The sequence below is a fragment of the Hylobates moloch genome, unplaced genomic scaffold (assembly GCF_009828535.3).
Source record: "Hylobates moloch isolate HMO894 unplaced genomic scaffold, HMol_V3 SCAFFOLD_3, whole genome shotgun sequence".
Lineage (NCBI taxonomy): Eukaryota > Metazoa > Chordata > Mammalia > Primates > Hylobatidae > Hylobates > Hylobates moloch.
The window spans coordinates 28,951,057-28,974,439 of NW_026652278.1; the positions used below are offsets into that span (position 1 = coordinate 28,951,057).

General features: G+C 44.1%; 1 long non-coding RNA gene across 1 annotated transcript; it reads left to right on the top strand.

Moving 5' to 3' along the window:
- The first annotated feature begins 533 nt into the window (after nt 1–533).
- LOC131383140 (uncharacterized) lies at nt 534–4,721 on the top strand. Its single transcript, XR_009212938.1, has 3 exons — nt 534–654; nt 3,682–3,778; nt 4,712–4,721. It is a non-coding gene; the product is annotated as an uncharacterized LOC131383140 (long non-coding RNA).
- Nucleotides 4,722–23,383: the final 18,662 nt, after the last annotated feature.

A 23,383-nucleotide genomic window follows, 5' to 3' on the forward strand; every position in this document is an offset into this window, starting at 1 on the left:
AAAAGAAATGGAAACTTAAGCTGCATATGTAGAATTATATTTTCCAGAAAAGAGATGTTGATCAGTTCATTCCTCTGTACTGGAACAACTACATCAGGGATAATGAATCAAGACCTGAAAACCATGTTTTACAAGGGAATTTGACAATTTGGAACACATATGGGAGCTGGCAAGGATGTGAAGGATCTGAAGGTTAAAGGAACTGGGGAGTATGGCCTGTAAAGAAAAAATACAATGGTCTACATTTTGCTTTCTTCATATACATTAAAGGCTCTCATATAAAAGGGGGCAATAGATTTGTGACAGATTGATGATGGCCACAAACTCTTTGACACTCACTCCCTTAAAAGGTGAGAATGTATATCCCCTCCCTTTGAATGTGGATGGTCTCTGATCAACAGACTGTGACACAAGTGACCTTATGCCAGTTTCCAGGCCCAGGCCTTAAGAGACTGGCAGCTTCCACATTCCATATTCCATATTCACTGGCAACACCAATTCTGATGCAGCCAGTGGCCATATTAGAAGCCTGCCTACACTATGACCACCATGCTATGAGGATGCCTATGCTAGCCACATAGAGGTGCTGCATAAAGTAACTGATGTCTGACCAGCCCCAGATGATCCAGCCATCCTAGTCCAGGCACCAGGCATGTGAGTGAAGAAGCTTTCAGATGACACCTTCTGGGTGGACCCATATGAAAGATTACAAACAAAAACCACCCAGCTGAGCCCATCAATTCCAGAATCATGAGATATAATAGTAAGTCATTATTTTAAGTTACTGAGTTTTAGGATAGTTTGTTACAGAGCAGTAGAAAATTGAAACTCTTGTTATATCTAGCTTGATCTTAGTATAACAAGTTATAGGAGACCCTTGATGGGGTTTTATGTAAGAGAATAACCATTGATCTTGTGTGATAAGGACTCTGACAATACAACGTGGGATTTATGAGGGGTTTGTGGCACCTGAGTCAGCTCAGGGATGACATCTCAAAGTTTTGTAACAAGCTGCTAGAAACTACCACCTGCAAAATAAGACCAAACCACAAAGATAATAGAAGTTGGCTCCATGCTTAGGGATTCCCACATGGAAAGAGAATCATGAGCAGAAACAGGAAATGTAGGGAAATGGTGGGTGAGTCTTCACTAGCGAGTTGAGACTAGTCACTGGGCTAGTGTACCTGCTGAGGAAAGTGATGGAGCACTTCTTCCTTCTTTGTCAGTAGCGTGCTATCCTACTTTTCTACTTCTATTGATATTTCTTCTCCTGGATATTGAGTCTAAGAGGCATCAGATCCCAAGTTTAGGGGACTTATCTACCCAATGCATGAAAATGAGTTTCACTACAAGAATTCGGAGTTAGTGTCTAGGAGGAGGGAGAAGAACTCCATGCTTCCACAGCATCCTGGCCATAGCAATCCAAAAAAGAGGAGTACCAGAATGTTTTTTAGCATTTTCCCAGGAATGCATTAACTGTATACATATTACATATCTTCAAGACAAATTCTCTCAGAAAATTCACCACAAGAGTATGGTATATTTTACTGCCATATCTACTAGCATATTGTTGAAGAAGCAGCACCTGTTTCAACTGTGGGTTGGCCAAACACGTGGGCGTTATGCCTGACCTTTTTTTTCATCCACAACACTAAGTTTTGGAGTTGAGTCATCATCAAGAATTCTCTAAGTTTTTCCTCCATAATTTTCTTTTGCAATACCCCTGCTTTTTTCATTCTAAGCATTTATTGCAATGTATAAAATGTATATATCTTTTCTTGTTCTTTCATTGGCTTTCGCCCCACTAGCCTGTAAGTTTGTGAGGACAAAGACTATGTCCTTGTTCACTGCTATATTCTCAGCATATTGGGCTATACCTAAGACAGTTAAGACATTCAATAACTATTTGTTAAATTAATAACCAGACTTTTTTTTCTTGCTCTGCCTGTTTTTGAGTCCAAGATTCATTTACTGGGCACGTATTTCAGAAACTTTCCACACACATCAAACTCAGAGAGAAGGGAGAAATAATGAAACTGCAAGAAACCAATTATCAAATTTTCAAAGTTTGGGCTTGATACATATTCACAAATAACCAAGGGACAGCCACAGTGTGGTAGATTAATAATAAATCACTTTCACTGTGATTAATGTTGCTATTTTACCAAACATTGTCATTTAGTCTCTTTTGACGGGACATCACCAAATAGAGGAGAACAATATGACCACTGTGTAGTTGGACAAACTGTAACAAGTTTACAATCTTTTGAGTGCTGGATATTTCTGTTCTAGGAATTCATATTTAAATCAGATTTTGAACAGATGAAAGGAATGTACAATTAAAGTTAGCTTGAAGAGAGAGACAGGCAATTTTGCCCCCATGGAAAACAACTGGGCCTTTGGCAGATGCCAGTATTTTGGGAAAGGGGGGCTAAAATTGGGAGGGAAGAGCTGTCAGTCTTTGTACCACTTGCAGATCACCAGTAAGTGCGATTCTGTGGGCTTATTACAGCCCAGAGGATCCATGTAGCTTAAGATGAAGATTTCCATATGGTGATGCAAATTAAAACCCTTCTGCCGAGGTGTCTGAAAAGAGCCAATCACTTGGAGAAATGCTCGGCAATTGTTTGAAGAAAGGAAAGTTCGGTGACAGGAAGGAGGCAAAATGTCTTTGGCTAAAATGAACTTGCTACTGTTGTTGCTGAAGACGTTTTAACAGCATTGGGTTCTGAGCCGTGGTCACAGAGAACAAAGCGCTGGGTCTGTTGCTTTTATCACTTAGCACATTTAGCACTAAAAGAGAAATCTTCCCTTCTTCCACTCTGTCTGGTTTTAAGATCCCACCTGATTTTCCCTTGCATCTCTACTATTTTATCTCCTCACTGCAAGGGTGTGGGTCTGTCTTCTGCACCTCAAATGCAAGGTGAGTTTCTTCCTGTTTCCCCTCTAGTTCTTGAATCTAATTTACAAACGACAGCTTATATGGTGCTTTATAGTTTGCTAAACATACCCACATACCTTGTCTCACTGAGCCTTCATGATAATCTTTTAGGAAACTCAATGAGGAAAGAGAAAAAAACATGAATAACTCCTAAGGGTACAGTCATTGGACCTAGAAAGAGCTGAGTTTGATTCCCTGCTCCCTTGCTTCTTAGCTGTGTGACTTCAGCAAGTTACCTAACCTTTCTGTGTCGCAATCTCCCTATCCCAGGCTTTTACTCTAGAAAGTGATACGGAATTTGGCTAAGAAGAATTAGACTCTAGCACCTGACTTCTTGGGCAGAATCTCTACCATTGGCTAGACATTGACCTTGGGCAAGTTATTAATAGTCAACATTTCTGTGCCACAGTATCCATATCTGGAAACTGGAGATAATGATAGTATCTTTTAACCACAAGCTGGTTGTTAGGATTAAAGAAGCTAATATGTAGAAAGAATTTAAAAAAAAAAAAACCTGGCATGCGATAATCACTGTGTAAGTTTTACTGTGACAGTCATTATTTCTAAAAATATATTTTTTGACCTGCTAATAAAAGTAACACATCAGCATTGTAGAAATCCTGGGAAATCTCTATCTTTCTCTTTTTAGTTAATTGTTTTTTTAATGAGTTATAGTGAACACAGCTCTAAAATATTCAACCAATGCCTCCTCTCAATAGTACCATACTCTCTCCCACCAGGCTGTCATAAAGTTGGACAAGTTAGAACACAGGGACAGTTACACACTTCTCCATCAACAACAACACACAACCAACAGAGAACAGAATTGAAATTAAGGTGAGAGTTTCTTCTGTGGCACTGGTTGGTTGTTTGTTTTCTGGGGCGGCGGGTGGGGTGGCAGGGGCGTGGTTGTTGTTGTTTTAATTTGGCCTCTCTGTGCTTCTCTCTCTCAGTAAATAGCCACTCACTTTCAGACTCTTCAAAGATGACAAAGTTTCTATAAAGTGTGATGACATGGAAAAAGACAGAAAGAAATAAACACCTATAACTTTTCCAGGAGAAGGAAGGAGATGTTTTCTCCCTGGCGTCCCCTGTGTGACACTCCCTGACAACACCAGAGAGGCCCCCTTGCCCTCTCAATCCACAAGGTGCCAGGCACCCTTCCCAAATGCCAGATGTAGCCAAATGGCACATGCAGCCACATTCCTTTGAGCTAGAGGGGAGTGTTTGTCTTAAGGAAATCAAGTATCAGGAACCATATAATTTAACATCTAGCCCAGGACAGTTTTGAGGTGAAAGGGGGGCACAGTTAAGAGTATTTCCAGATGGCATTCAAAGACTGGGATGGGTGGCTACCCCAGAGGTGCTTGTGGGCACTTGTCCATCAGCTGCAGTCCCAGGTCTTGGGTATGCAAATGCTTTGTTGCTAGGGCTTCTTCATGAGCGTGGTGACTCCTGGAACCAAATCCCTGTAGGGGATCCCCCACCCCTTACCCTCCTCCAGATTTTTGTACAATATTACAATGCTTTTGACTATGATAGAGGAAGTAAATGTTCCTCCCAAACAGAAAAGATGTGCACATTTCCTCATTAAGGAAGGGAGAAATTTTATTCCGGGATCAAGCCTACACTCGGCACAGGCTTCAGAAATATTTGATGAATGAATAGTGTTCTCAAGATCATAAAATAGATAACATCGATGAAGTGCTTTCTCTGTGATGGATACCATGCTAAGTGCTTTGCACATATTGTCTCATTTGATCCTCACAGTAACCCCAGGAAGTAAGACATCCTCAAATAACAGATGAGGAAATAGAGGCTTTAAAAAGTTGAGAAACTGTCCAAGGTCACAAAGTTAGTGGTAAGTGGCAACGCCAAGACTCAAACCAAAGTCTACACTTTTAACCACTAAGAACAATAATAAGTAAATGGTAATGACAATAATAACAACAACAACAAACACTGTGCTCCAGGCACAGTTCCAAGCATTTTATATATATTCTACAGACTTATATTGTCCCTGGGGCATTAGTGTTACCATTCTACCCCCTTTACAGGTGAAGAGACCACAGCTCAGAGAGGCTAAATGACGTGTCCAAGGTCACACAGCTCTTAAATACCTGAGTGAGATACCAACCCAAGCAGTTGGGTTTGGAGACTCATCCTATGCCACCCTTCTGCTGTCTCTCAACCTTGCTGCTCTGTTACTTATAATAAACCAAGACAACATTGTTTGGCTGGGAATTCTGTGGCAGGACTCTGATCAAATTAAATTCAAGCAGACGCTGTCTTTCATTCAATGTAATAAACTCTTATTATACTATTACTTACTTGGTCCATGGCTTCCTAGGAATTGTCAGGGACATAGCAGGAGACAGATACCTTAGCCTTCTAGAATCTTAAAGTCCATTCGGGGCTGAGATTCTGTAAGTGCTATGTGTCTACTGAATACCAGCTAGACCCTGGTAACTATGCAGGGTCCTTCCACATTCCCTGCTTCCTTTGATCTGCACATTTATCCTTAGATGTAGTATTATTTTCCCCTATATTCAAATAAAGAAACAGTGACTTTCAGCAGAGAAAGAGATCCCTCAGCCATTGGCCCTAGTTCTACCTGACCAAGAATTCTCTCCAGGCCACAAATATGGGTTAACCAGCTTCACACATCACAGAAGCACTCACCTTTAATTTTTTTCTTAATATTCTGTATGCGCACCCATGCACGTGTGCGCGCACACACACACACGGCCTAGCTATTAAGAACTAAATATAGAACTGATTGCTGGGTTCAGTGTTTATTCTAATTCGTGCAGGTTCATAAAGTCCACTTTAGACAAAAATAAGGCTGACTCACATATGTAAAAGAAAATCAGTTCATATTTACAAGCTCCATAAAGCCTGCTGGAAATACTTAGGCAAAAAGATACAGCAAATGCATTTACAGCTTTACCCAAATGTCTCACTAGCAGTGATCTGGAGGAGGTTCAGAGAGGGCTGAAAACCAGGAGCTCAAATAATCTATGAGGATAATATATTCTAACTACCAAATGAACAGGGCAATCTGAGAATATTGGATTCAAATGGATTTTCCTGTGTTTGCAAAACTGCTGCAGAACACACCACAAATGTGGCTGATGACATATTTAAAGGACCAGCCTTCCTGCTTCCAATATTCTGGCAATTCTTGAAATTTCTGGGGGCAGACACTCTCCTTGCACCCAGCGTGGTGCTACTCAGGCACATTATTCATTAAACCAACAAATACTATGCCTCCAGCATTACTTGTGTGTTCAGGGGAAGATAGGAACAGAAATGTGGTTCCACTCTCAAAAAACTTACCATGTGACCCCAATGGATTTAAAACAGAAGTTAGTTGGAGCCTATTTATTGACAGGCACCAAGGCCCACCCAAATTGATTCAAGGAGAAAGAAGATTTGTTGTCAGGAAGGGAAGAATCTTAAGGAACTTAGGTGCAGGGAGCACAGCCAGGCTTTTATCCACTTTTCCCTCTCTCTGGGAGCACCCTCATCTCCATTCTCAAGGCTTCTCTCACCACTTCTTTCTCCCTCCACCTGCCTCCTCTGCATCAATACAACCAGTTGGGCATAAAGGGAGCAGCTGCTCTTGATCTGACAACAAAACCTTCCGCAAAGGAATCAAGAGATTGCCCAAATGCTAAGAAACACTGAAAGTCACTCAAAATCATGGCTTCCCTGGGAAGGAAGGAGATGCAGCACTGGGGGCTCTTGCCCCATTGACTGTGCCCACAGGGATGGAGCAGACTGGCTCATTTTGCGTGGGCTTTGAAGTTGGTTCCCTGAATCTTATTCCCTCTTGGGAGAAGGGCCTTCTGCAAAGAGGCTACTTTCCAAAGAGGGATCATCATTTATAGAAATGTTGGGCCAGGTGCGGTGGCTCATGCCTGTAATCCCAGCACTTTGGGAGGCTGAGGCAGGTGGATCACAAGGTCAGGAATTTGAGACCAGCCTGGCCAACATGAAGAACCCTGTCTCTACTAAAAATACACAAATTAGCCGGGCATGCTGGTGTGTGCCTGTAATCCCAGCTACTCAGGAGGCTGAGGCAGGAGAATCGGTTGAACCTGGGAGGCAGAGGTTGCAGTGAGCAGAGATCACACCACTGCACTCCAGCCTGAGCGACAAAGTGAGACTCTGTCTCAAAAAAAAAAAAAAAAATGTCCACCTGTATGGAGGTCAGAGCTACAGTCACTATGCCTCCCAGGACACAGAAGAAAAAAGGCCTCTGAGGACCTGTACCCTTGAGCCTGCAAGAGAGTACATGGCAATTACACACCTGCCTCAGACCAGAACTTAATGACTTACAATATTATCTACTCTACAAACACCAATGGAGAGCCTGCAGCAAGCCTACGCCTGGCACAGGGGGATCCCGAATTAGGAAACATAGTCACCAACCTAAGGATTCTGGATCCTACTGAAGAGCACAAACACGCCTGGAACCAACCACTATGTAAGGCAGAAGGTGGAGCATGCCTCTAAACAAAGAGAGGAAATTAGCATTTGTTAAAAGACAGCTCTATGCAGGCATTTAAGCCTCCCACTCTCCCGGAAAGACACATGTTAGCGCAGAGTTAACTCAGGCTCAGAGAGGCAAAGGACTTTGTCCACAGACACACTGTTAGTAACAGGATTTGGGCCCTGCTCTTTGCAAAACAGTAGGTGGCTTCCTCCTAGATCAATGCATTGTCCACAAGAGATACAGAAGGCCCAGAGAATGCAGAAGAGAAAGTGGATCCTCAGGGGGAGCAGGCAAGACTGCATTGGCAAGATTTCTAGCGAGTTGGAAGAAGTGTTACATAAAATTAAATACTAATGTACTTTCAACAGTGTGTGGGGAAGCAGATGTTGGAAGATTTGTTTGAAGCAGGCACAGTAGGTGACTGATGATGATAAAGACAGCCTAGGAAGTACCAAGAGCAGACCCCAAAATAGCACTAAATTAGGCCACTTAGTGTAGAAGCAAATAGATCTATATCCTCACCCCATATTACAGTGTTATATGCTTAGTGTTTCTAATGATACTTCTGGATTATCAAGAAATTGATGAATTGCACTGACATGTTGTCTAAGGTAACTAGAATGTGCTGTCAGGACTCTCTTTCTTGGCTCTGAATGGATCTTGGGCTAGCTGTGTGGTCTTGCACAAGTCAGTTAATTCCTCTGGACTTTGATCACCTCACTGAAAAAATAAGAGCTGTGACAACTCTAAAAGTCTTTCATTGGAAACAGAGTGATCCTGGAGAGAGAAATCATTCCTGCCCATCCCACCACAGCAGTGCCGACAGCCCTTGTGGGAGGTTGCCACATTCTTCCTTCTGGACCACCCAATCCATATATGGTTGTTCGCTCCGAAGACAATATCTTACTGCTTCCTCTTTCTGCTCCATTTCCCTAAAGGCCCTTCTTCTTTGCAATAGCTCTCGTTTGCCCAGGTTGTCACTCTTGATATCATGACCATACATGTTTCAAAATCAGGGGTACTTTGCCACTTACTAAAAAGGAAAAATATATATTACTATGACAATTTTTTTTTTTTTTTTAGATAGAGTTTCACTCTTGTTGCCCAGGCTGTTGTGCAATGGTGCAATCTCAGCTCACTGCAACCTCCACCTCCCAGGTTCAAGCAATTCCCCTGCCTCAGCCTCCCAAGTAGCTGGGATCACAGGCATGCACCACCACACTTGGCTAATTTTTTTGTATTTTAAATAGAGACGGGGTTTCGCCGTGATTGGCCAGGCTGGTCTCAAACTCCTGACTTCAGGTGATCCACCCACCTCGGCTTCCCAAAATACTGGGATTACAGGAGGAGCCATGACACTTGGCTGGCAAATTATTTTTACTTAATATTTTTAAGGGCACAAGTCATGCTGTTTTTATACTAAGCTAGTTTTGCCATCTAAGGCAATGTGATTTCTACAAAAATGAAAACATGTAGCAGAGAAACCATTGATGCCCCTGGCTTCTACACTGCAGAATGTCAAGACTGAATGCAGGCCTGAACAAGCCATCCCTGTTGTGCTAGAAGCCTTGGCAATGGGGGGAGGGTCTTAGGGTTCATTTTAGTGTCTGTCCCCATTGATTGCCCTATCTCATGTGCAAAGGTCAGGGCCAATCCAGATCAGGAACTGTGATTTGAAGCCTCAGCCCCTGGTTCTGTCCAAAGAGGGTACTTGAAGTTACAGCAGTAGAAGTCCAGTTCCTGGAGCCCTGGAAGTTCTTTAACCTTCAGAGCACACTGTTTATAACCAAATATCCCTAAGGGAGATAAGACCTTAATCCGGGGGTGATAAATAGGTTTCATCTAAAGTGCCAACTTTGATCAATTCAGTAATGTCTGCCTGGAGCCTTGTACTGAGAAAGATTCTTAAACTGTTCCCCAGAGTGATATTCAAAACAGTTAACAATCCACCAATCAGCACAAATGGCCAGCTGCAGTGCTGGCCAACCCTGCCCTGTCCCAACCCTCACCCTCACCCCAACCCTTCTGGGATCGTCCAGGCGCCCTGCTGTTTTCGGTGTTAACTCTTTAGTTGCTGGGTCAGCGTAGGGAGGTCCAAAAGGAGCCCTCCAGGCCACAGCTGTTTACCAACTGATGCAGAAATGGTTCGATGTTTGAACCATCTGATTCTAAGCTCAATATCAGCTACAGCTGTCTCCCAATCCATGGGAAGTGCCAGCGGTGAATTAGTAGTGTCAGCCTTTGGGGGGGAGGGGAAGAGAGTGCAGCATCATGTTGAATATGTATTTTACCTTTTAAAGAATCCATGTTTTTCTCAGTGGATCATGGGACTAGAAACTATTGTATTGTTGGCATTGCGAATTTTGACTGGACACAAATAGAGAGTTGAGAGGGTGAACCTCAAACATATTCATTATCATTATCATTAAAACTTACTAAAGAATCATATGTCTGAAAAAATTTAAATTTGTGAAATCAAGCCTAAGGAAATTGAACTTAAAAATGTCATTATGGGGAAAAAAAAAAAAAACCCTGAGTGATGACTGAATTATACCAAAAATTTGAAGAACTAATCCTTCTCAAACTCTTCCAAAAAAAACTGGCTATACAGAATAGAATTTCTCATAATGAAAATGGAAATGAAAACCAAAATGATTGAATTTTTTTCAAGAGACGGGGTCTTGTTCTGTCACCCAAGCTGGAGTGCAGTAGCACAATCATAGCTCACCGTAGCCTCCAACTTCTGGGCTCAAGCAATCCTCCTGCCTCAGCCTTCTGAGTAGCTGGGACTACAGGCTCATGCCACTATACCCAGCTAATTTTTACAAATTTTGTAGTCATGGGGTCTCACTATGTTGCCCAGACTGGTCTCAAACTCCTGGCCTCAAGAGATTCTCCCACTCAGCCCCCCAAAGTGCTGAGATTGCAGGCATGAGCCACCAGGTCCAGCTTCAGCTGGAAATTTTTAGGTGCATCAGATAATAAATGATCAAAGAATTAAATTTACTTATTAGAATTTGCTCTATAAAATCATCTTAACAAAAAAAATTAATATTTTTATTATTCTAATACAAATAATTTTATTTACAAACCTGAAATCAAAATGTACTTGGGAGTCAAAATAGCAAGGAACAAGCTTTCAATAAGTCAAACTGGGCTGGGATTTGTCAATGTTTCCTATCATTTTGAGCAGTACCCTGGGTTCTCTCTCACAATTAGGATTTGTGTCACAGTCATGACATAAACCATGTGGCAATTGCTGGGGTGCAGGCATAGGGCATGCCCCCCACATTCCTCCAGCAACAATATGCTGTCACACCTTCCAGGGGAACCCTAATTGAGAATCACCATTGAATTGATACACTGTTCTTGCGAGTGCATGATCTTCCCACTAGAGCAGGAAAAAATGTTTAAGAAACTTTCTTTAAATATTGAGCCCTTCCCTTATCCCCTTGTGTGCCTCTCCCCCACCCTCTCTACCCTGAGTGATTAAACACCTGTGCCCTGTTCCCTACCTGCTCCCTCACTAGTCTGCTCCATCACAGTCTCTCATTGGACCACTCTGCAATAACATCCTCACCAGGCCTCCTGTTTCCACTCACCCTCTTTACAATCATTCTTCATTCTGTAGCTGGAGAGATCCCTCAAAAACTTAAGTCAAATCATGTTATTCCTCTTCTTAAAGCCATTCAACGGTTCCCTATTGCACGTAGAATTAAGCATAAAATATAAAATCCTTATTCTGGTTTATGAAACGTTTTACAATCTTACCCCTGCCTACTGTACAAGATATATCTTGTACCCTCTCCCGCCTTTCTCCCCCCTTCTCCTGCATTTCTTTCATTCCTGTAAATTCCCACCATAGATCCTCAGCACTGGCAGTTTCCTCTACCTGAAGCATTCTTTCCCTGATCGTGCCCTGTTTGGCTTCTTCTTGACTTTCAGGTCACAGCTTCTCAGTCTTCTGAGAGATCTTTTCTGACCATCACCCCCAAACCAAAGAAACCACAGTTACTGTTTCATCCTGCTTTAATTCTCTTCATAGCATTACATTACTTTTTTAAATCTGTTTAATATTCGTCATATCCTTCATTACAATGTTAAGCTCTGTAAGAGTAGGGTCTAATTTGATCTTGTTCACCATATGTAAGCACCCAATATATATTCATGAATAGATAGATAATGAATGAGTGAATGAGCAAATGAACATAGGTAGTACCTTAAAGACTGCGGAAATTTTAGAAGCCAGTGCTGGGACTATCAAAGAGAAAAGAAGATAAGCTGACTCTTCCTTCTCTCAACCTAAGATGCTGCTCAAATTTGCCCTTTCCCTCAGGAAGCTTACGCTATCCACAGAGGCTTCACTTCACTGCTTCTATAGCAGTAATATACACTTGCAGTTAACCCTTTTCTCCACGGTGATATCACTGATGCCACTGTACTGTATTATCTTCCACGTTGTATTGCTCTGCCTCTTCATCTGGTTTGAATCTTCCCAACAAGAGTAATCTCCTTGCAGGCTTGAACTATATCTTTTGTGACCTAGTTCCTAGTAGGCACCCAGTAAGTGTTTTATAAGCCACACAAGTTCAGGCTTGGGGGTAATCTTAGAGATCACTTTCTCGCAATTCCCATTGTGGTGATAAAAGAGAGCAGAGACCTAGAGACAGAAGTGACTTTCCTAAGATTATGTGGCCAGCTAGAAATAGGACTGGTCCTCAAACTTGGGTTTCCTGTTCCCAGGCCAGTGTTCTTTCTACTGTGTCAGTGGAGACCTTGTTAGAAATGCAGATGTCTAGGCACTCCTCTCAGATCTTCTTTAGGGACCTGGAATCAGATGCCCAAAGTAACTGTGGTGATTGTGACTCCAGGGACCCAAAGATGAGATTGCTTCTGTGCAGGTTGAATCGTATGAAACACCTGACAGTTTTTGACCTCCAAAACCACAATTTCATATTCGATGTAATAATATTCTCTTGGGTATAAAGCACTAAGTATGAAAGAGGAAGAGACCCAGGGAAGAGATGATGGCTCTCCAAAAAAAAGAAAATTAAAATCTGAGCAGAAGGATAATCAATGGATGCCCAAGTGGAAATTTCATGAAGACAGAGAGCTTCCTTTTCTGGACCAAAGCTGCCCTGAGGTGCCAGGGAGGTTATGGGGTATAACCAGCCATAGCTTTGTCCTCAGCCCTGAAAAGGTTATAGCAATCATAATCGTGTTTAAGGTTGATATTTTTTTGAGAGGTTGCACTTTCCAAAGACCACTTTAGGCACAGGTATTAACTTCTCCTTAGAGCAATCCTACTATCATTGTTCTCACTTTACAGTTGAGGGAACTGAGACAGGGAGAGGCTAAGGAACTAGCCCAGGGTTAGGGTTAGGAAGTGGTGGAGATTATTTCTGCACCCACTACACTATTTTGAAGATGTTCCAGGGAAAATTGGATGACATTTGGCAAGTACTTTGGAAAGTCATCTCCTGCATGAAGTGAACAGTTGAATAAAAGACCTCCAAAGAAACTTCCAAGCCTGGCGTTTTAGGAGTCTAGGATTCTGAGAGAGGGGCTCCAGTAGAAGAATGCTTCACCACAGTGTCTTTTTACTCAAGCACTCTCCTCCCTGCCTTCCTCCTACCTGCCTTTTGTTCAGGCACACAGTGTTCTTGGGTGGAGTTACAGGGGTTGATCCAGGAATGAAGGGTTATGAATTCCCATTTATTCTACAGCTAATACTGTGCTAGGCACTATTGTACCCACATAAGGCATCATGTGTATATACTCCTCCTAACACCTCTGAAGTAGGTACGTGCCCTCATTTTACAGACAAGGAGACTAAGACATAAGAGAGGGCCCTGGCCTTAGCTCATCAGTGACAGAGCCAGGATCGGGAACATGGGTCTGTTTCCAGAAGCCTTTGCTCTTTCAGCAAAACCACGGAATGCCTAGGAAGGTGGCTGCAGAAAAGAGCTGTCTCTTCCCTGTTCTTCTCCAGTGGGGCCTGAGAGCCCAGTGGAGCTAAAGGCAAGGAATGGAGTTTTTAAATTCTTTGTTCAGGCTGCTGCAAAAGGCAGGTACCTTCCGCACCCTCAGCCCCTACATCAGCTAAGCCCACAATCAGATAAGCTTATCCCTGGATGTTTCAGCATACTATGCCCTATCAGAAGGCATGCAGCGGGAGAAACCATGTGTCTTCCCCGACTTTAATTGATCGACAAACCTGGAAAATCACAAGAGTCTGTCCAGACAGTCCAACAACAAATAAAAGGAAGATCAAGTTGTGCATTAAACATTTAAAATCGGGACCTAGCCCAGCCCTCCCGAACTGTTCTTCTCTTCAGGTGGGATTAATAGAGCATTTGCTGAGCCGTCAGCTCCCCTTGCCACTGAGTGAGAACCACTTCCCTGCAAGGCCCAGGGAGCAGGCACCTCTCCAGCATCCTAGCTCTGGTTCCTGCCACAGCAGGGACAGATGCTGTTTCCTTTACTTCCCTTATAATGATATCATTTACCTTGCGGGTTCCTTTGGCTGGTTTTTGTTTTATATGCTACAGGAGTTCTCAATTAGCCTCTCTCCTCTACCATCTGCTGATGAGAATGACGGCATTTGTGAAAAGCAGCTACAGAGCCTCTTATCCCTCTGTACTTAAAACCAATGAGAAGTAGGTGTGGGACCTGGGCTTCAGACCAGACTCTCTGCTTCTGCACCATGGGGGACCAGGGCTAACTAGCATCTGGGGTTTTACTATTAGATAAGAAAAGATACCACAGTTCTGAGGCCAACTCCACTCACTGGCTCCAGCTCCTGAGTCCCCTCTCCGGCTGAGCTCAGTCTGACAAGGCCATGGCCACCCCATTCCCCCTTTCAAATGTCTGCAGAGCAAGGGGCCTGGCACCATAATCTTGGCATTTGCCCAAGGACTGTGAGGGTGGCAGCCTGGATGGTGTTGACAGGCCCAATATTTTAGCCATGTTTTCCAAATTGTGTTTTTCAGAATATTCATTAACAGATGTTCAGTTTAAGTGTCCCTTGATCAAATAAAATTAAACAATTCCACTCATAGTTGTTTACCCAAGGGAAATGAAAATACACAGCCACACAAGCACTTGTACACAAATATTCATAGTGGTTTTATTCTTGATCACCTAAAACTGGAAACCACTCAAACTTGGGGAGTGGATTCACAGTGACACATCCGTGCAGTGAAATACTACCGGACAATAAAAAGGAAGAAACTACTGATAAACACAACACAGCTCAACCTCAGAAAACATCATGCTAAGGAAAGAAACCAGAGACACAAAAGACAACTTACTGGATGACTCCAATTGTGAAATTCTAGAAAAGGCTCAACTCTAGTTATAGGACACAGATCAGTGGCTGCCAGGGGTTGCACGCTGGGGAAGAGAATTGACTATGAAGGGTCATGAGGGAGTTTTTGAGCTGATAGAAATGTCCTAGACCTCAATTGTCATGTTAGTTACCTGAGTGTGTACATCAAAACTAATTAGACTGCGCCATTAAAATGAGCAAGTTCTATTGTATGTAAACCATACCTCAGTAAGACTTATTTTTTTTAAATCCAACAGATTAAAACTCACAGGACCTCCTAGAGCCTTTAATATGACATTATGAATTTTAATTATTCATTTTTATTTATTTTGAGACACAGTCTCACTCTATTGCCCAGGCTGGAGTGCAGTGGTATGAGATTGGCTCACTGCAACCTCCACCTCCCAGTTTCAAGCGATTCTCGTGCTTCAGCCTCCCAAGTAGGTGGGACTACAGGCACCTACCACGTCCAGCTAATTTTTGTATTTTTAGTAGAGACAGGGTTTCTCCATGTTGGCCAGGATTGTCTCGAACTCCTGACTTCAAGTGATCTGCCTGCTTCAGCCTCCCAAAGTGCTGGGATTATGGGTGTGAGCCACCATGCTTGGCCAACATTGTGCATTTTAAATCTTTGAGGAGGAGTTATAACATCCAAGATTTCCCAAATTCACTTGACAAAGAATTTAATAAAGAATTTTACAAAACACCTGTTACAATCTTGGGGAAACAGGTAAAAACATGCATTAGAGAATTGCCAATTTGGATAAAGCATTGCCCTCTTCATTGTTTCCTTTAAAATTCAAGTATCCTTAACACAGGAGCACATTCAGCCTGACACCTTCGTAGGAACTTGTTTAGGACGCAATTTCTTGCAGATCGGAGGGCCAGGTGTTAGCAGGAGCACACTGGGTGAGGAAGACGGTACTGGGAAAGGAAGGGGGAGCCAGAACCTGATTGGGCTCCCTGCAAGCTGCGGTTACCCATCCTGAGAGGCAGTCCACCAGATGCCAGGGAAATGAGTCAGAGATGAGTATTGTCCCTGCCCTCCAGGAGCTCAAAGCCTCGCTTACTCTTGTCAGGAGCCGTTCGGTCCCAGGATCCCATTGCCCATGCTGTTGTCCATGATTTTTCTCTCTGGCTTCTCATCGCCTCTTCCTAGGAGAAGGGAATGATTCTCTGGCTCTTGGGTCCTGTACACTCCTGCATACCTCCAGCCAAAGTGGTGACCAGCTCTAATTGGCAGGCTGTCCCCAGGCTCACTGATCACCAGAAGGGATCCAGCACTGGCCTGGGGAGTTGTGGTGGGTGGCAGCAAAGGGAGAGAGTCTTCTACCTCATTTCATCTCAAACCATGTCCAAATCCAAATTCTCCCTACCGCTGGAGGGGCCTGCCCTGTGGCTCTGAGTCATGAGAAAACCAGACATAAGCGAGAATCACAGGGACAGCTGCAAGGAACACGCCTGCTTTATCAAGTGGACAAAGCCGTGTCCAGCCAGCTCTGCTCCTGCCGCCGCCTGTCTCCCTCCTTCCTCTCTCATGTCTCCCTGACAAGGCCCGCTGGCCCTTGTCCAGCAACAGCTGTCTCCAGGGAGGCAGAATGCACCTCCAAGATTGGGACCCCTAAACTGTCTGATTTCAGAAACTGAGCTCTTAATCGCTGCACTATACTCTTAAGTTCCATCCTCCCCCTCACTGAGGATGGAGGCAGACCCGGGAGTATAACAGACTCTCCTTGCCTCTTTCTATACTCCATGCACCTTGCCATCATACAGCCACATAAGATCCCTAAGCTTCCGAGGCTTAGAAACAAAAGTACACAGAAGACTGAGCCAGAAGCAGTAACACCGACTGCCCTCCATCTCTAGCTCCCCTGATTTCTCAAGGGATGTGGTTAGAGAGGGCAAACAGCCCCAGGACATTCTCTGAAACACACCAGGTTCAAGGGAATTTTGTCAGGCTGCTCATCACTTTCTACACCTGGCTCTGGGTGAGAGATTGGGCCCACCTCCCTCTATAGGAGCCCACAGAGTCACACTGACTTCCCTCGGCTCTGTGGCTGCCAGGAGTTGGACCATGACCTAGGCCCACAGTGAGATGTATCCATCCCAGACCTCACACATGAGCCAGGAATAAAAAGAATCAGGAATGGCAGAGGGTTTGGCAGCAGGAGCAGCCTCTAGTTTCCAGGGTGGCGGTGCCACCAGGGTTAGCGAGGAGAAACTGTGGTGTCCTGTGCTCAGCAGTGCACAGCGGTGTCCTCACCAGCCTGGTTCTGTGACATTGGCAGCAACTGACCTCCTAGTTTTCCTAGCTCCTGGTAGCTTTCTGAGGCTGATTCTAAAGCCTCCTTACAATTCTTTCTCTAATATGCTTTAAATCAATTTCATTGCTACTGAGAATGCTGACTCCCATCACGTGCAATAAATTGCCTCTAAATTAGCAGCTGTCAAACTTTTTGGTCTCAAGACCCCTTTACATTCTTCTTTTTTTGAGACATAATCTGGCTCTGTCGCCCAGGCTGGAGTGCAGTGGCGCAATCTCACTGCAACCTCCACCTCCTGGTTTCAAGCGATCCTCCTGCCTCAGCCTCTTGAGTAGCTGGGATTACAGGCACCCACCAACACGCCTGGCTAATTTTTGTTTTTTTAATAGAGACGGTGTTTCACCATGTTGGCCAGGCTAGTCTCAAACTCCTGACCTCAGGTGATCCACCTGCCTTGGCTTCCCAAAGTGCTGGGATCACAGCCATGAGCTACTGTGCCCAGCCCCCTTTACACTCTTAAAAATTAAGAACCTCAAAGAATTTTGTGTGGATTATATCTATTGATATTTACCATATTTGAAATTAAAACTGAAGCATTTTAAAAAGACATTAATTCATTAAAAACAATAAACTTATTGTACCTTAACATAAACGTGTAACATGTTAATATAAATTAGGTGTTTTTTAAAAAAATAACTATATTTTCAAAAATTTAAAAAACTAGTGAATTGAGTAGCATTGTTTTGTTATTTGCAAATCTCTTTATTGGCTGGCTAAATAGAAGTCAATTGGAGTCATATGTCTGCTTCTCCATTCAATCTGTTTTGATTTCACACATCATGTAGCCTTTGGATAACTCCACTGTTCACTCATGACAGAGATTTTAAAAAGACAAGTGTTTTAGCGTTATGATAAAAAATAACCCATATGAGTTTCCAGAACACACTTTAAGAATCACTACTTGAAACCTTCCAAACTAATTTAAAGGCCTGACAAGCCTGCTAAAGATCAGGGCTGAGCTTGTTGAGGAGTCAAACGGCCACGGCACTTTACTGCTGATGAGAAAGTGGGAATACCGGCATCAAGCAGAAGCAATCACACCCCATCTCCACCAGTTAGTTCCAGGAGGACAGTGCACCAATTCTGTTTTGTTCACTGCTCTATCTGCAGAGCCTGGAACCCCTGGTGGGCACTCAATAAGCATGTGTTGAACAAATGGTTGAAATAAATGCATGAATGTATATGTGTGTGTGTGTATATATGTATGAATATATAAAGATTATATCAAAAAAAATTTTAATAGAAAGATAAAAGGGCAGTACAGAGACCTTGAGTGAAAAACCACATCCTGGAACACCCAGCCTCCGGAATAGCAGCCAGACAGGCGGCACCTTCACAGCCATCGCTGTACCTCGCTCATCTGTTACCTTTGTGCCCCTCAGCTGCTCCCCTTTGTTGGGTAAATGATCATAGAGTGAAGAAATGGCTTCTTGTTCAAGCACCGCTCCTGTCACTTGTGACTATCAAGTGGTTGTAATCCTCAAAGCTATAGAATTTGTGAAGAGGCCAAGAAATTATCTAGTTATTTCCAATTTCTTTCTTCACCACAAACCATTATTTCAAATGGAACCCTTACACCACCCAATGCAGGAGAAAGCGAGGTCTTGCCCCAGATGAGGCAGGAAGGGAAGACCAGAGCTGGATGGAATCTGCCTCTGCCTCATCTTCCCCCTCTCCCTACTAGGCCCAGCCCCATCCCAGGAGCCACTAGCAGCCACAGCCCACCCCAAACACACCCAGGAGGCACACATCCATGGCAGCCCCTGCTTCCAGGTGGGCTAAGGCTCGACCTCATTCCCATCCCCGGACTCTGTAAGATACCCCTTGTGTCCTTAAACATTTCCTATTTGTTGCTTAAGCCAATTTGAGAAGAGTTTTGTCACTTGCAGCCAAAGTGGACTTAATCTAGTTACTGGGCTCTCCCAGGTCCCCTAAGCTCAGCACTCACCCAAATGAGCCCTGCTGGGAGCCTGTGAGCTGAGGATGGAGGAAAAGACAGCAATAACAACCCATGACCTCTAGCTGACCAGCATGTTCCAGCCTATAGGGCAGGGGTCTTTCATGCTAGATGAAATCAAAGTTAACCCCTTTAACTTTCTTCCAGCAAATGAAAAGATGGAGAGAATTTACAAAAAGAACACTCATTTTTGGCAAGATCTAAATGTAATTATATCTCAGTAGATCCATGAGAAAATTAACAAGAGCCAACCCTTTGCACAAGGCATGCTCTGATTTCATGCCGTCAAATTATTTTTTAAAGGGCATTAATATCGCAAGCTGATGACTTTTAGCCCTGAGCAAATGATGCATTTTAATGTTTCTTTACACATAGCTCTCAGCCCAAGTGAAGCTGTCTTCGGCAAAGCATTAGCAAACATTTACATTTCAAACTCAACAGAAGGGTTGTTGTATTTCTTTTCATTTTTTTCATATATGCCCTGACAGATAAATCATATTTCACATGTTAAGTGGTGTGTAGCATTCCGTTTCTAACCCCTGGCAGATCATTAGAAGATAGTGGCACCTACTTTTCAGGCCTAAAATCTAAAGATTGATTTTGAAAGGAAGGAAGAAATGCAATGGCATCATCGAACACCGTTACTTTCATGGCAGGCAGGTTCTTTTTGAAATGATAGCGTGTTTTCAGGTTTCTTTATTCCTCTGCGCCAGGGAGGGCGCCAGACATTTGGTGCCTCGTGCTATGTGCGGGTCAGAGCAGGATCATCAGAGCAAACAAAGCCCAGTGGTTAATGTTTTGTTTTCCAGGTGGAGCCTAGGCCAAAATGAGCGAAACTAGGGATGAGTGAGGATTAGGATCAATAGGGAGTAGGCGCTCATTTTTCATTTTATAAACTCAAATGGATTCAGAGTTGCAGAAATCAAGGTCTTGAGCATGCAGTCAGGAGCTGTTGCATTGTAAGTCATCTTACAGTACAGTCTAGACTCTGGAGCAAAGTTGTCAAACGTAACCTAGTGTAATGGTTTGAGCATGCAAATTCTGCAGCTGGAAAGGTATGGGTTCAGTGAGACCTTGTAGAAGCTACTGCGCCTCTGTAAACTTCCACTTTTCCATCTGTAAAATGGGAATAAGATGTTTACCTGTCACTTTGGCTTACTGTTAAAATCCAAGGTGATAATCCATGTGATGGGGTTGGCATGGCCCCTGGCTCATTTTACCTACACAATAAGAACTGCAGGCTCTTGTCATCCTTCCTTTGTAAAAGAAGCTTCCCATCCAGGCCACTCCACTATCTTCATTGCTTGTGTTTACTTCTCTCCCCATATCGACTATGCACCCTCCTGCAAACCTTGCAAGCCCTTCCAAGAAGAATTTGAGCTAATCCTTTGGAGAAGAGAAACAATCATAACAACAGTTCTGAAATAGGATTGGAGTCATGGGTTGTATAATTCTATACCTTTACTAAAACTCGCTGAATCATACATGCATAGTGGAGGAATTTTATGGGTATGTGAAGTATACCTCACTAAAAATAAAAGAATAACCGAAAAGGGAAAGTTGCAAAGATTCGAAGAGATTAGTTGATAAAAATTAACAAATGGGTTGAAATCCCCCATTCTTGACTGCTTCTCTCATATCTTTTTTTTTTTTGGAGACGGAGTCTCGCTCTGTCGCCCAGGCTGGAATGCAGTGGCACGATCTCAGCTCACTGCAAGCTCCACTTCCCTGGCTAACTTTTTTTTTTTTTTTTTTAGTAGAGACGGGGTTTCATGGTGTTAGCCAGTATGGTCTCGATCTCCTGACCTCGTGATCCACCCACCTCGGCTCCCAAAGTGCTGGGATTACAGGGGTGAGCCACCGCACCCAGCCCATATCTTTTATATATAGGCCACCTGACATGTCTGCTTATCTCCCTTAACCCTTCTGCTCTGTGTCCCTTAGATGGGACAGCCCATTGAGACTCGTAAAGCAGGAGACCCACCTCGTCTCCCTCAACAGAGGAAATCTGCTATCCTGTTCTAGCTCACCTTTCCCTCCCCAGGTGACATTGATGAGAAGGAAGTCAGTGGACATGGATGAGCTGGGGAGTTCCATGAAACGCAGACTTGGGTCTTGTTACTGAGTTGGAGGAGAACCACGAGGAACACAAGGTCCATTTTACCCAATGTTTGTGTGAGCTGCCCACTTATCTCCCACACACTCATTCCTCCCAAATATTTATCCATCTTGCTTCTTCTTTGGGTGCACAATGAGCCCCAGTTAGCAGTAATGGAGATGACATTCTCTTGAAAAAAATGCCATTTGCTGTGATGTTTGCTGCTCCCATTCTTTTGAGAGCAGCAGACATCTGGATGTGGCTGCAAGATGACTCTTTGACATCCCCAAGTCATCTTTCAGGTGCAGAGTGTCTCTGCTCCCTCTTCAGTCTCCATCACTGACCCACTGAGGTGGGCGCAAACCAGCTTATATCAAGGTGACCATAAATGGAAAGAGAAGACAGCCCTCCTAGGTATTTGCAGAGGACACACCAACCTTCTCACCTTTCTAGAAGCTGCCCATGGCTCTGCTCTCTACTCTGGAACCCCACTACAGGTCCTCTCCCTTGCATTCACATTGCACCCTGGACTCCAACTCCCACTTCCCACAGCTTTGCTCCTTGCTTGTGTCCTACTGAGTGTTCTCAGGATAAACAAGGTAGTTTCTTGCTGGGGGTTTTTTAACGGCCCCATCAGCGAATTTAACACAAGGCAAAGGAAAATCACCAACCCAACATTGCAAATAGAAAGAGCCTAAGAAACTTCTCCCAGATTCTGTCTGTCTAAAGTTTCCTTCCCTATGTGACTTCTTGATGAATGGACACCTATCTCCTATAGACCTCTGTCTGATCATCCTCTTCTCCCTCCAGCCAGGGCTCTCTTCCCAACAAACCCCCTCTCCTCCTAATTGTTAGCTCATAATGAGATTAAGTGTCTAAGGAGTTTCTGGCCTCTGTGCCCTCTAACTAGGTCTTTTCTGCCTTTGTTGATACCTCCAGCTCCATGTCTGCATCCCCATTACCCAGAACCCTCTGAATGGAAGGCATGGCAGCCATCTCTGGAATCCCAGGGGCCAGTCCTGCACCCCTGCTGTATCAGTCCATTTTCATGCTGCTGATAAAGACATGCCTGAGACTGGGTATTTATAAAGAAAAACAGGTTTAATGGACTCACAGTTCCACATGGCTAGGGAGGCCTGACAATCATAGCAGAGAGGGAAAGGAATGTTTTACACAGTGTGAGGCAAGCAGAGAATGAGAACCAAGTGAAAGGGGTTTCCCCTCATAAAACTATCAGATCTCGTGAGATTTATTCACTACCACAAGAACAGTATGGAGGAACTGCCCCCATGATGCAATTATCTCTCACTAGGTCCCTCCCACAACACAAGGGAATTATGGGAGCTACAATTCAAGATGAGATTTGGGTGGGGACACAGTCAAACCATATCACCTGCTTTCTCCAAACTGATGACAGCCCCATCTGATGTTCAGGTGTCCAAAACAGCTCCTACCCTTGTTGAGAGTGTGCCCATTACCCCATCACCCAAGTGCCACCAAGGAGTACCTGTCTGGGTTCTCAGCAGGCTGGAGGAGGCTCTCCAGTCACACACCCCTGAGGGGTCAGTTCCAGATTCCAGGAGACAAGCAGTGAGCAGTTTTCCTTCAGCCTCTCATCATCTCAGCTCTCCTCCAGAACAGCTTAGGTACAAAGCCCAGGGTGATCTGAGCATGCCCTACCAGTCTTCCTCATGCCTTCCACTTCCAGCCAGCCGTGGACCAGCTCACTCATAGCCCTCTGCCTCCCTCTTGGGTCTCCCCTTCTGAGGAGCTGCTGTCTGTTCCTGCAGCTGCCTCGGCAACTCCTGGAGAGTGGTTTGTAGCCAGCACCTGCAATCGCTCAAGACGGGTCTGCCCTGAAGGCCCATCCCCACAGCAGGTGCAGGGGAAGCTGACTCGCCCATAACTCCCGCTAATTGAGCCTCTGCACTCCCCTGGTTTCATTGGGTTCTGAGTAATTATGAAAGGAAGACCTCAAGCCCTTGCTGTGGAGTCTCCATTGGCTGGTGAGTTGTGAATGGGGAGGGTCTTATTGATCGGGTTCTTATTGGAGCCCTGATTTCTCCTTTGACTGAAGGATCTGTCTCAGGAATGGCAAATATAGGATTCAGAGGCTGCCTCTCACCCCTTCAGTGCCTGAAACAGACATCACTAATGGATCTCAGCACATTCTCCTAGCTCAGTATTCTTTCCTGCACTGCACTCCTGGCAGCAGCTATGACTGTGGCTGCA